Here is an 11,245-nt window from a genome sequence, read left to right as displayed (position 1 = left end):
TAATCAGTGTGGTTTGGAATTTGGAGACCTGTGTCCCGTTATATTGTGGAAGGGGCTCCTCCAACATTCTGTCTCCCTTCCTGTGCCTCAGGGATGTTCCCCTACTAAAGTGGATAACTTCCCTGTGCTTGGAGCAGAAAATGTTTATGTTTCTCCAGCCTTTTTAATATTTTGTATAATTTCAAGGGCAATGGGAATTTATTACAGTTAAAAATAGATAACATACAAAGGGAAATAAGATAATAATACCTCAAAGCCCACCATCTGAAGAAAAGCCCTTCTAGGCGCTTAGCGCCGAGCCGGCTGAGAGGAAGATGTGTTGGGTGCAGGGCTTGGGCTGCTGCCCTCACCCCTTCGGTCACTGCCCCTGGAAACCCCTTTTGTAAAGCCTATACAGTTCAGAGCCCCGAGAGTATGTCTCCAACTGCTGCTACAGAGGTTTATTCAAAAGCTTTAGCTGTTTGCCATGGACCACTGGACCTCTGTGACTTTCTGATCAAAGCTCGTGAGCTAAAGGACGATGAACATCAAAGAAGAGTCATACAGTGTTTGCAGGAATTACATAAGGACCTTAAAGGATACAGTATAGAGGCAGAAGGCCTTTTCTTTCTAAGGTACAGGGAAAACAATGGTGATGGACGTGTTTTATGCTTATGTGGAAACGAAGAGGAAAAAACGGGTTCATTTTCATGGTTTCATGCTAGATGTTCACAAAAGAATACACCGCCTTAAACAGAGTTTGCCATAAAGGAAACCAGGACTCATGGCTAAATCATACGATCCAATAGCTCCTATAGCTGAAGAAATCAGTGAAGAAGCATGTCTCTTATGCTTTGTTGAATTTCAGGTCACTGACATTGCTGATGCCATGATTCTGAAACAGCTTTTTGAAAATCTGTTCAAAAATGGGGGTCGTCGGGCTTCCCTGGTGGCGCAGTGGTTGAGAGTCCGCCTGCCGATGCAGGGGACACGGGTTCGTGCCCCAGTCCAGGAAGATCCCACATGCCGCGGAGCGGCTGGGCCTGTGAGCCATGGCCGCTGAGCCTGCGCATCCGGGGGCTGGGCTCCGCGACGGGAGAGGCCACAACAGTGAGAGGCCCGTGTACCGAAAAAAAAAAAAAAGGGGGTCGTTGTTGTGGCAACATCAAACAGGCCACCAGATGTTCTCTATTAAATGGACCCCTAAGAGCTAACTTTGTACCATTCATAGCTGTCCTGAAGGTCTCTGAGGCAATGAGAAAGTGGAATGCATGTATGCGGGCAATGCTGTATTTCTTTCTGGAATACTGTAATATGGTCCAGCTAGATTCTGGGATAGATGATCAGAAAAGGGAACTTCCTGCTGCAGGAGAGCTCTACTATCTCACAAGTGAAGCTGACGTGGAGGCTGTCATGGATAAGTTGTTTGATGAGCTGGCTCAGAAACAAAGTGATTTAACTAGACCAAGGATTCTAAAAGTGCAAGGCAGAGAGCTGTGGCTGAATAAAGCCTGTGGAACCGTTGCCGACTGCACATTTGAAGAGCTATGTGAGAGAGATCCCATCCAGGATACCACATTACCTTTAGTCATCATGCCTCCTTAGATTCCTCTTAGTTGTGACAATTTCTCAGACTTTCCTTCTTTTTGATGACCCTGACAGTTTTGGGGAATACTGGTCAGTTATTTTGTAGACTGTCCCTCGAATGGGATTTGTCTGATGTTTTTCTCATGATTTGACTGGAATTGTGGGCTTTGGGAGGAAGACCACGGAGGTCAAGTGCTATTTTCATCAGATCATATCAAGGGCACATATGATCAATGTGACTTAACACTCTTGATGTAAACCTTGATCGCACTTGTCTGAGGTAGTGTTTGTCTCCACTATAAAGTTACTCTTTTCCCCCTCTTTCCATAGTGAACTCTTTGGAAGGAAGTTCTTGCTGAGTTTTCATGTAGCAGCAAAGAAGAAAATCCACAATTATTTAACAAGGCTGTTAAAATACTTTCCCCTTTTCCAGCTACATATTTGTGTGAGGCTAGATTTTCTTATATGACTCAACCAAAGCAACATATAACAATAGTCTGACTGTAGAAGCAGGTATGAGAATTCCACTATCTCCTATTACGCCAGACATTAAAGAGGTTTGCCCAAAGCATAAAACAATGCTACTCTTCTTACTATTTTCATTTTAGAAGTATAATTATTTTCATAAAAATGTTATTTCTGTTAATTTTATGGGTTGAATATAATGGTTTTATCATTGTTATTTTAAATAAATTAATAAATATTTTATTTTTAAAAAGCCCTTCTAATGTTTTCATCTGCATTATATTCCTCCAGAATTATACTTATCCAGGTATTATATATTTATACATGTATGCATACATTTATATATTTACATACAAATCATAAGATCTCATCTTACGCTTAATCTTATAACTTATCTCACTGTAGTGGGTTGAATTGGGTGCCCCCCAATATTTCCAAATCATAGCACCCCCATACCTTAGTTGGACATAGGGTCTTTGCGGATATAATGGTTAAAGATCTCAAGAGATGATCGGATTTAGGATGGTCCCTAAACCCAATGACTAATGTCCTTATAAAAGAAAGGAGGGAGATTTCACACACAGAGGGAAGAAGGCCACGTGAAGACAGAGGCAGAGACTGGATTTATGCTGCCACAAACCAAGGGAAGCCAGGAGCCACCAGAAGCTGGAAGAGGAAAGGAAGAATTCTCCTCTGGGGCTTCCTTGGTGGCGCAGTGGTTGAGAGTCCACCTGCCGATGCAGGGGACGCGGGTTCGTGCCCCGGTCCGGGAAGATCCCACATGCCGCGGAGCGGCTGGGCCCGTGAGCCATGGCCGCTGCCTGCCGACACCTTGATTTCAGATTTCCGGTCTCTAAAACTATGGGATAATGCATTTCTGTTGTTCTAAGCCACGAAGTTCCTGTTAATTAGTAACAGCAGCCCTAGGAAACAAACACACTCACTAACCGTATACCCCAAATGTCATTGATTGTGAATAAACACCACTCTGTATCCTGTGTTTTTGTGTGTGCCTGTGGGGATAGTAATGATAATAAAGATATATGCAAAAAATAAATATGGCTAAATTTTTAAACTCCTAATGATTTTTACTGTATTGATTCATTTAATGCTCCAGGCACCCATAAGAGGTAGATACAGTTGCTCAACCCCATTTTCTAGATGAAAAACTGAGGGACGGAGAGAACTTGGCCTAGGACTACACAGTTAGAGAACAGGACAGCTTGGGTTTGTACCTCACGCTCCAGAGCCTGGGAAACTGTCAAAGATTTGTTGTTAAGTAACAGAAGCAGTCTGCATAGCATGTATAATTTAGGAGGTCATTAAGGCAATTTTCATGTATTAACATATTTATACAAATAGCTGGACCTAGTGACCTTGGTGAGAGCACGTTCATTGCAAGATTCAATAGTGCAGTGAGATAAGAGGTTAGTGGGAAGTGAAGAATGTTAACCGGGAATGCAGAAAATGCTTTCTGGAACTTTGATTTTGAAGGACGGGGGAGAAAGGGAGAGAGAAACAGAGGCAGACAGAGAGAGAGAGAGAGAGAGAGAAACAGAGACAGACACAGAAAGAGAGAAGGCCTGTGACTGAATGGGGAAAAGGGGTCCAAAGAGGGATTTTCTTTTACATCTTCAGTTCCTTGAAAGTATAAAAGTTAACATTGCAGGAGTCATGTCATCTCAGATTTAACCTTTGAAAGAAATTTCCCATATTTCCCTCTTATTTCCACTTTAGAGTTAATGGGATGCCTCCAATGAACAGTATGGGTTTTTGAGCTCAATATATATTGAGCTATGAGTGATAGGAAGAATGGATAATTGTGTGTCAAAGAAATGGTAGTAATTTGTGGATCTTTGCCTCTCAGGGAGGCAGCAGGTGGCTGAAATCCTGGTGCGACATGATCTGAGGACCCCTGCACAGTTGAATGGGAAACAAGTATAGAATTTTCCTATAAACGTATTAACATACAGAGCCGTCCAGGAGAAGCAATTAGACAAACACCGCAACTCGCTGCCCTGGTGCCATCTCTCACTGAGCTCACCAGGTGAGTCAAAGGCAAGCCTGTCTTCCCAGCGTGGGGAACTGGGTTAGGGTCTGCTCAGAGGCACGATGTTGGGCAGCTCTTAGGAGCTTCTGAGTCTTCCAAGAAGCTAGAGATCCTTCTGTCTTTAAAACTTTGAACTCAAGGCATACCAGAGAGAGATTTGCTTCCTTCATAAACATATCTACATTCTCATTAGGAGAAAGACTGAAAAATACCTTTCTACGGTGCCTGCCTTAGCCCTAAGGCTCAGCCAGCCCCTGCTACTGAGTCTTGACGTTTAAAGAGCCCTTGAAGTCCCACAATGTACCATATACTTTGAACAGGTTTTCTCATTTTCTCCTTGGGATGGCTGTGTGACAAAAGGATCCCGAGTCCCATTTCATAGACAACAAAGCTCAGGCTCATAGAACCGACAGCACCTCTCCAGATAAGTGGCAGGATTCAAATGAAGTTACATCCCTTGCCCTAAGGAGAGAGAGGACACAGGGCAGCCTCCCTTTGAGAAAATGGGCTTCCAAGGCTTGAGAAGTGAGCATCTTACACTCCCCTGATATTGTGGCCCCATGGGTACTCACCCAAAAATCCCTCTTGACGATGAAGATGATAGGGCACGTATGTGTGCACATACATTCTTCACGTTATAAACATTCATTACATTCAATTTTATAGAAGAACAAAGTAGCTTTTAAAATTGAATTGACGGTGTGTGTATGTGTGTGTTTCTATATGTCCTATGGCTTGTACACTCCACTTCACAATCTTTATCTTCATATCGGACCAGAGCTTGATTCCTATCTCAGATTTAGATATGCCAGAAAAATGGTAGATGCAGAGAAATTGCCACCAGTAAGTGAGAAAAATTCCGGAAAACACTGGCTAACACCATTAACCCAGAGCCCAAACTTCGTCCTCACTCTCCTCGGCCAAGCTCCCTGGTCGGAGCCTCAGAGCTGCAATCCTGGACCTGACCAGCAGGTGGCTTCCACCTCCATTTTTCTTTTACAAAGAAAATGAGCACATGAGGCCAAGAATAAGAAGATCTTGGAATGTTTTGTTTACTAAGACACTAATTATGTTTGTGAAACTTATATGTATTACTAGAGCAGTCCCATCTGCTGTTGACCCGGAAAGAACATCGAGTTCATTGAGGTATCTCCTTCCGTCCTAAGTGTAGGTTGAAGTGTCCACACTGCAGACGGGGGGGTCCCTCCCAGAGAGTAGGGTGTTCACCCTCCACCCCCACCCACCCCGTAGAGTCTGTCCAGAACTTTTCCCACTCCCTGTCATACCCTGTCCATGACACTGGACACAGCCGCCAAGACCCCGCTCTGGAGCCCCATTCTCTCTTCCACCTCCCACCAGTCCTGTAAAGCCCTTCAACAGCTGACCGTGGCCAACACGCTACTGCCACCTGCTATTTCGTCTTCGTATTCAAGACCCGGAGTATATGTTTTTACACTCTTCTTTTACACCTAACAGGTTTTTCAGACAAAATTAGAATCATTCTATACATAGGTTCACGGGCTGGGTTTTGAGGAAGAGGATGGCATTTTTTTGCTCTTTGAATGAACGTCTTTGTAGAGAAGTTTGACAATGGAGGTACGATGGTGCCACCTCGTGACAGTGGACTGAACTGCAGCATGAACATCGCTGAGCCAGAAGGTGGGAGGGAAAGGCCTAAATCCAGAGAGCTTTCTGGAAGTCTGGGTGGAAAAGGGACACACTCCGGGTACAGGGATACTGAGGTATCTAGACAGAAAGTGCAGCCTCTTTCTAGGCTGAGTAGAGCTGAGTAGAGTAAAGCTCTATGTGATTTCAACAGAAAGACCCATTTTTATTTTTATGTTTTAACAAAGAGATTTTTTTTTTATTTTTAAAGACCTCTGGATAAAGAGGTATACACCTATATAAGCAAAACTGGATCCCTGTCATTTATGATCATTGTAACCCATCTTGGCATTTATTGTGACCATATTTCCATGTAGATGAGTTTCTGTGATAACATTTTAAGTTACTTGACAATAAAATTTCACTTTTTGTGTGTATGTGTGGTACACGGGCCTCTTACTGTTGTGGCCTCTCCCGTTGCGGAGCACAGGCTCCGGACGCGCAGGCTCAGCGGCCATGGCTCACGGGCTCAGCCGCTCCGCGGCATGTGGGATCTTCCCAGACCGGGGCACGAACCTGTGTCCCCTGCATTGGCAGGTGGACTCTCAACCACTGCGCCACCAGGGAAGCCCTCACTTATTTTTTTATATTGGCCTGTTGTTGCATTATATGAATGCTCCAGAATTCACTTTTCCAGTACTAGTGATGTAAATATAGTTCCTTTACCACGTTTTCTATTACAAACTATAGTGTGCTTAACATTCTTGTTCATATAGATGCAGATATCTTAGTAAGCATTTTTATAAGTTCCGGAAGTGTTCTTTCAAAACAATGAAAAAACTATTTTATTTGAACAAACTCTTACTATTTTATATTTCTAACAATACTATATGAAAATTCCTGTTTCTGCACACTTTAGAAATAATGTGAATCGCTGCTAATCTGATAGGCAACAAATCCTCCCTCCTTGTCGTCACTATAACTCGTTTTTGCTGCCTGACTAGAATTCCATCCTATGGATGTGACATAATGGAGTCTCACAACCTCACGTCATTTGGAATTCAGTGTTCCTTATATTCCGCATTGTCAAGGCTGTGTGGATGGCATTTAACTGCGCTGAAGGGCACAGTTCAGGATTCATGTGGCTATTTGCACATGAGCGGAATGTGTCCTCTTTGAGCACACATTGCGCTCTCTTGTGAGAGTCCTAGGATTCAAAATGCAGCCTGGTCGATGTATGTATATGGTGTGAGTGTGTCAGTGTATGGGTGCATGTGTGTGTGTGCGCACTGGCAACCACATTTCCTTCTGTTTCTTTCAACCCCTTCATGGCCTTGCTTCTCATTCGCTCTCCCTTCCTAAATCCAGGCCCAGGAATGAAGGTAGGGAATTATCAGGATGGCAATCCTTATAACCAGCTCCTATCACCATCCTTAACTACGTCCGTCCTGAATGTAACTTGCTTGTTATGGTGGTACAAAAGAAGACCAGGCCAACATCATACTTTATTTTTCATTTTTAAATTTTAAACAGCTTTCTTTGGGTAAAGTTTACAGGCAATAACGTTCACACATTTTAAGGGTACAGTGTGATGATTTTTAGTAAATGCATGCAACCATCACCATAACTGAATTTTAGGCATTTCTGTAGTTCCCAAAACTTCCATAATGCTTGAAAACACTGAAGCCCCGTACCCATCAGTAGTACCAGGCAAGCACTGATTTGCTGTCTGTCTCTATGGATTTGCCTATTTTGAACATTCCCTATAAATTGAATCATATAGTATTTGGTCTTTTATGTTTGACTTTGTTCACTTAGCATAATGGTATCAAGGATCGTATATGTTGTACATGTATCAGTGCTTCATTCATTTCATGGCTGAATAATAGTTTGTTGTATGACTATGCCAAATTTCACTTGTGCATTTCTCAATTGATAGGCATGTGAGTTGTTTCCACTTTTCGGGTGTTATGAGTAATGTTACTATGAATATTTTTCTCCGAGTTTTTATGAAGACGTGTTTTTATTTCTCTTGAGTATGTAACTAGAACTGGAACTGCTGGGCCATACGGCCCCTCAACACGGGAGACAACATTACAATTTCAGATGATTTCATTCCATAATTGGAAATACCTTGAGAAAAAAAAAAAAGAGACAGGTGAGACAGAGTCTAGTGAGGAGACCCTAATAAACATTGTTATCCTGCTGTAGACCTATTTGTAAAATCCCTTTCAATGATGCAAAAGTATGAGACATGTGGGGGACATTTTCAACTTCATTTGAAAGCCTACTGTCTATAGCACACACTTCCCCATTACCTGACTTGGTCTCCATGGAAGGTGTTTTACAGTTCTAGATTTTAGGTAACTGACAGTATCAGTTTGCAATGTAATCCTTGTCTGTAGACAAGCAACTTAATTGTATCCTGGCTAGGGAAACCTCTGTCTCCATTTGGCCATGCATTTCAACACTCATGATGTATAAATGTGACAAAAAGGTGGTTGTTGACTTTGGCAAGATAAATTTCAGTGGAGGAGTGGAGGGACGTCCCCATTAGATGAGAGATGAAGACTGAGTTGCAGGGGAGGTCGGGGGATGTGAACTGAGTATCAAGAATTCATTGTAGATCTTTAGTTGCAGAGTGCAGAATATATATGTAAAGAGGTCAGTAGCCAGAGATGTGGACAGAGGCCCACAGCATTAAATGATGTTCTATAATCACCATTTATAAGATACTTGAGCAGCTTGAAATCTCAATGAGAAGGATCTATCTCTTCTTAGATTTAACATCTGAATTGACCACACCAGCCTTCCCACACTTTATTTCCTTGTTTCCATTCTGGAGAAGCCTAAAACTTACTGAAGGGATAGTGTAGAGTTTCTTCTTAATGTCTGTTAAACATATGAACGGATGAATAGGTGAATGCACGACGTGTCAAAGATGTGCTAAGAATTTAAGGATTTTTATCCCTGAGTGCAGAGCTCCCCATGCAGATGACTGAGCCCATGGTGGTGGGTGGCTGAGAGGATGCAGCTTCTCAGGACTCTGCAACTGACAGCTGCAAGATGGGAGCCCTCAACTTCAGTGTTCAGAGGCACATTTAGGCAGACTGCCACACCTTATGTCCTGGAGGGATCCATCCCTGACCTGAGCAGGTGAGTTCACAGACAGGCTTGCCTTCCATCTGGGGGAACGAGACTACTGTCTGCTCAGAAGCTTGCTGTGGTCCAACTCTTGTGCCATTTCGAAAGACTCAAGAACGAGCAGATCCAGCTCCTCTCTAAACTTGAGCTCAACATATATCACAAAGAGATATTCTCAATCTCTTTCTAGGGATACACATTGTCCTTAGGAGGCCCCGGAGGACACACACACACACACCCTGGAGCCCTCATGCAGGCAGTAGCCCTAGGAGAACTTGCTGGCTTATAAGGCCGTCACTCATGGTTTGTTAGGTTGCCGATGTCACTGGGCCTTTTTGCATTAATAACTAATGCAAATGATGATTAGCAGAAGAGTCTGCATACTAGGGATACTTTTAAATAACCTTACTATCCAATTAAATCTGATGACAATAAGAGAATTTCTATGTTCATGTTTTTCAAGTGTAACAATAAACTACTGAGAATTTCCAGTGTGGGGCTGCATATGGGGAATCCTACAAAGTCTGATATTGCTGATGTACAATACAACTTTTTCACAGGTTGATTTATCAATATGCATTAATGAATCCAGGAACTTTTGACCTTCATGCATTTGGAGCCTGTTCCTTCAATTATTCATCCTCAGCATAACACCTGTCCCTCTATTATACTGTGCATATTCCTTATGTTGTCTGGGAATTCACTTTCAAACACTAATGACCTAACCACATTCCCTTGTCTCTACAGAACAGGAAATTGAAGTACAGTGATGTTCACCGACTTGCATAAATACAAGCAGGACTATCAGCCTGGCACCGGAAGTGAAGACAGATTTCAGAAGTGACCCAGATCAGCAGGAAAGCAAGACTTATTTGAATACAGTGTCGTGTGCAGCTGAGCATCATGCAGTCTGCACTTGGACATACAGGGTGTCAGTCTCTGCTTTTCCTCTTAAGAGAAGGATGACCCCCAGCCAAGTTGCTTAACCTCTGTACATTACTGTTTCTCCAGCTACAACATGATGTAAAGATATGTTATTCTCTACCTTCCAGGAATGTTGTGGAAAATACATGAGATAGAAAAAATGCATGCATTCACAATAGATAAGTCCCTATGATTTTCTGGGCCAGAGGTCCTGCCCTAACATATAACGCTTCCGTTCCAACCACCCTAAGACTATTCACAAATGGCCGTTCAAGTACAAAGTAATGCAAGGACTTATGCCTACTGAATTCATTCAACACAGAGTATAATAATATCTGAAGTGTAGATTGGAAAGGAATTACGTAGAAATAATAGCTTCTTCCATCCCATCTAAGGTCTCAAAAGTGCTTTCCCAGATGGTACCTCATTAGCCTCTACATCTGAGAGGTTTTATCCAAAAAAATGGCCAGCATAGGGGAAACGATTTACCCAAGAACCTATGATGTGCCTGGCCCCCAGTGATTTACTGTAGTGTTCTTCTGCAAAGCCCATTCTTGCTGGGTTACAGTACATGTTATTCTTTTTTTTTATTATTGAAGTATAGTTGATTTACAATGTTGTGTCAATTTCTGCTGTACAGCAAAGTGATTCAGTTACACATATATATTCCTTTTGACATTCTTTTCCATTATGGTTTATTACAGGAGATTGAATATAGTCTCCTGTGCTATACAGTAGGACCTTGTCGTTTATCCATTCTATGTATAAATAGTTTGCATCGGATAATTCCAAACTCCCAATTCGTCCCTTCCACACCCCCTCTCCCGCTTGCCAACCACAAGTGTGTTCTCTGTCTGTGAGTCTGTTTCTGTTTGATAGGTAAGTTCGTTTGAGTACACATGTTATTCTTAAGAAATTAACATAATTATTAAAAGTGGAATGGGAAAAGATATGAAATAATGTGAAATGGACCAATGGTTTTCTTTCACACACCCAATGGAAATGCTGGAGTCAGTTTTCCTTTCTCCTAAATTATCTGAGAAATGACTCCAGCACAGAGAAATGACACTGAAGTGAATACGTAATGAAAACTTATACGTTTCCCTTCCATTTAATATTTCCACATTATTGTCTTATAATCATGCTGTTTGGATTGTATCAAGGGGATCTCCTTTAAAGGAAGGTCAGGTACGAGATAAGACTATTCATCCCTATTCAGCACTATATGTATCATCTGCCCAATTGACCTTTTGCTCCTCACAGTAATTGTCTAATATGGATAGAATTGTTTCCATTTTACAAGTGAGGAAAGGCAAATTCAGAGATACTGTGACGCAGCTTTTATAAAATTTCCCATCTGCTTTTCACATCCCTTTTTTGCAGCCTCTAATGATCATTGCCTCGAGCTACATTTCATAAAAGGTTGCAAAAGCATGACGTACAAATTCTTTAATTGCTTCTGCATGTATTGGCGGAAATTCTTTGATAAAA

At 42.1% G+C, this 11,245-nt stretch overlaps 1 pseudogene; it reads left to right on the top strand.

Moving 5' to 3' along the window:
• The first annotated feature begins 270 nt into the window (after window positions 1-270).
• Window positions 271-2,204, top strand: LOC112409766 (AFG1-like ATPase pseudogene; annotated as a pseudogene).
• The last annotated feature ends 9,041 nt before the right edge of the window (window positions 2,205-11,245 follow it).

This window comes from Neophocaena asiaeorientalis, unplaced genomic scaffold (assembly GCF_003031525.2).
Source record: "Neophocaena asiaeorientalis asiaeorientalis breed wild unplaced genomic scaffold, Neophocaena_asiaeorientalis_V1.1 scaffold1784, whole genome shotgun sequence".
Lineage (NCBI taxonomy): Eukaryota > Metazoa > Chordata > Mammalia > Artiodactyla > Phocoenidae > Neophocaena > Neophocaena asiaeorientalis.
Note: the sequence above shows the minus strand (reverse complement) of the source record. Positions and strands in the feature narration are given on the sequence as shown.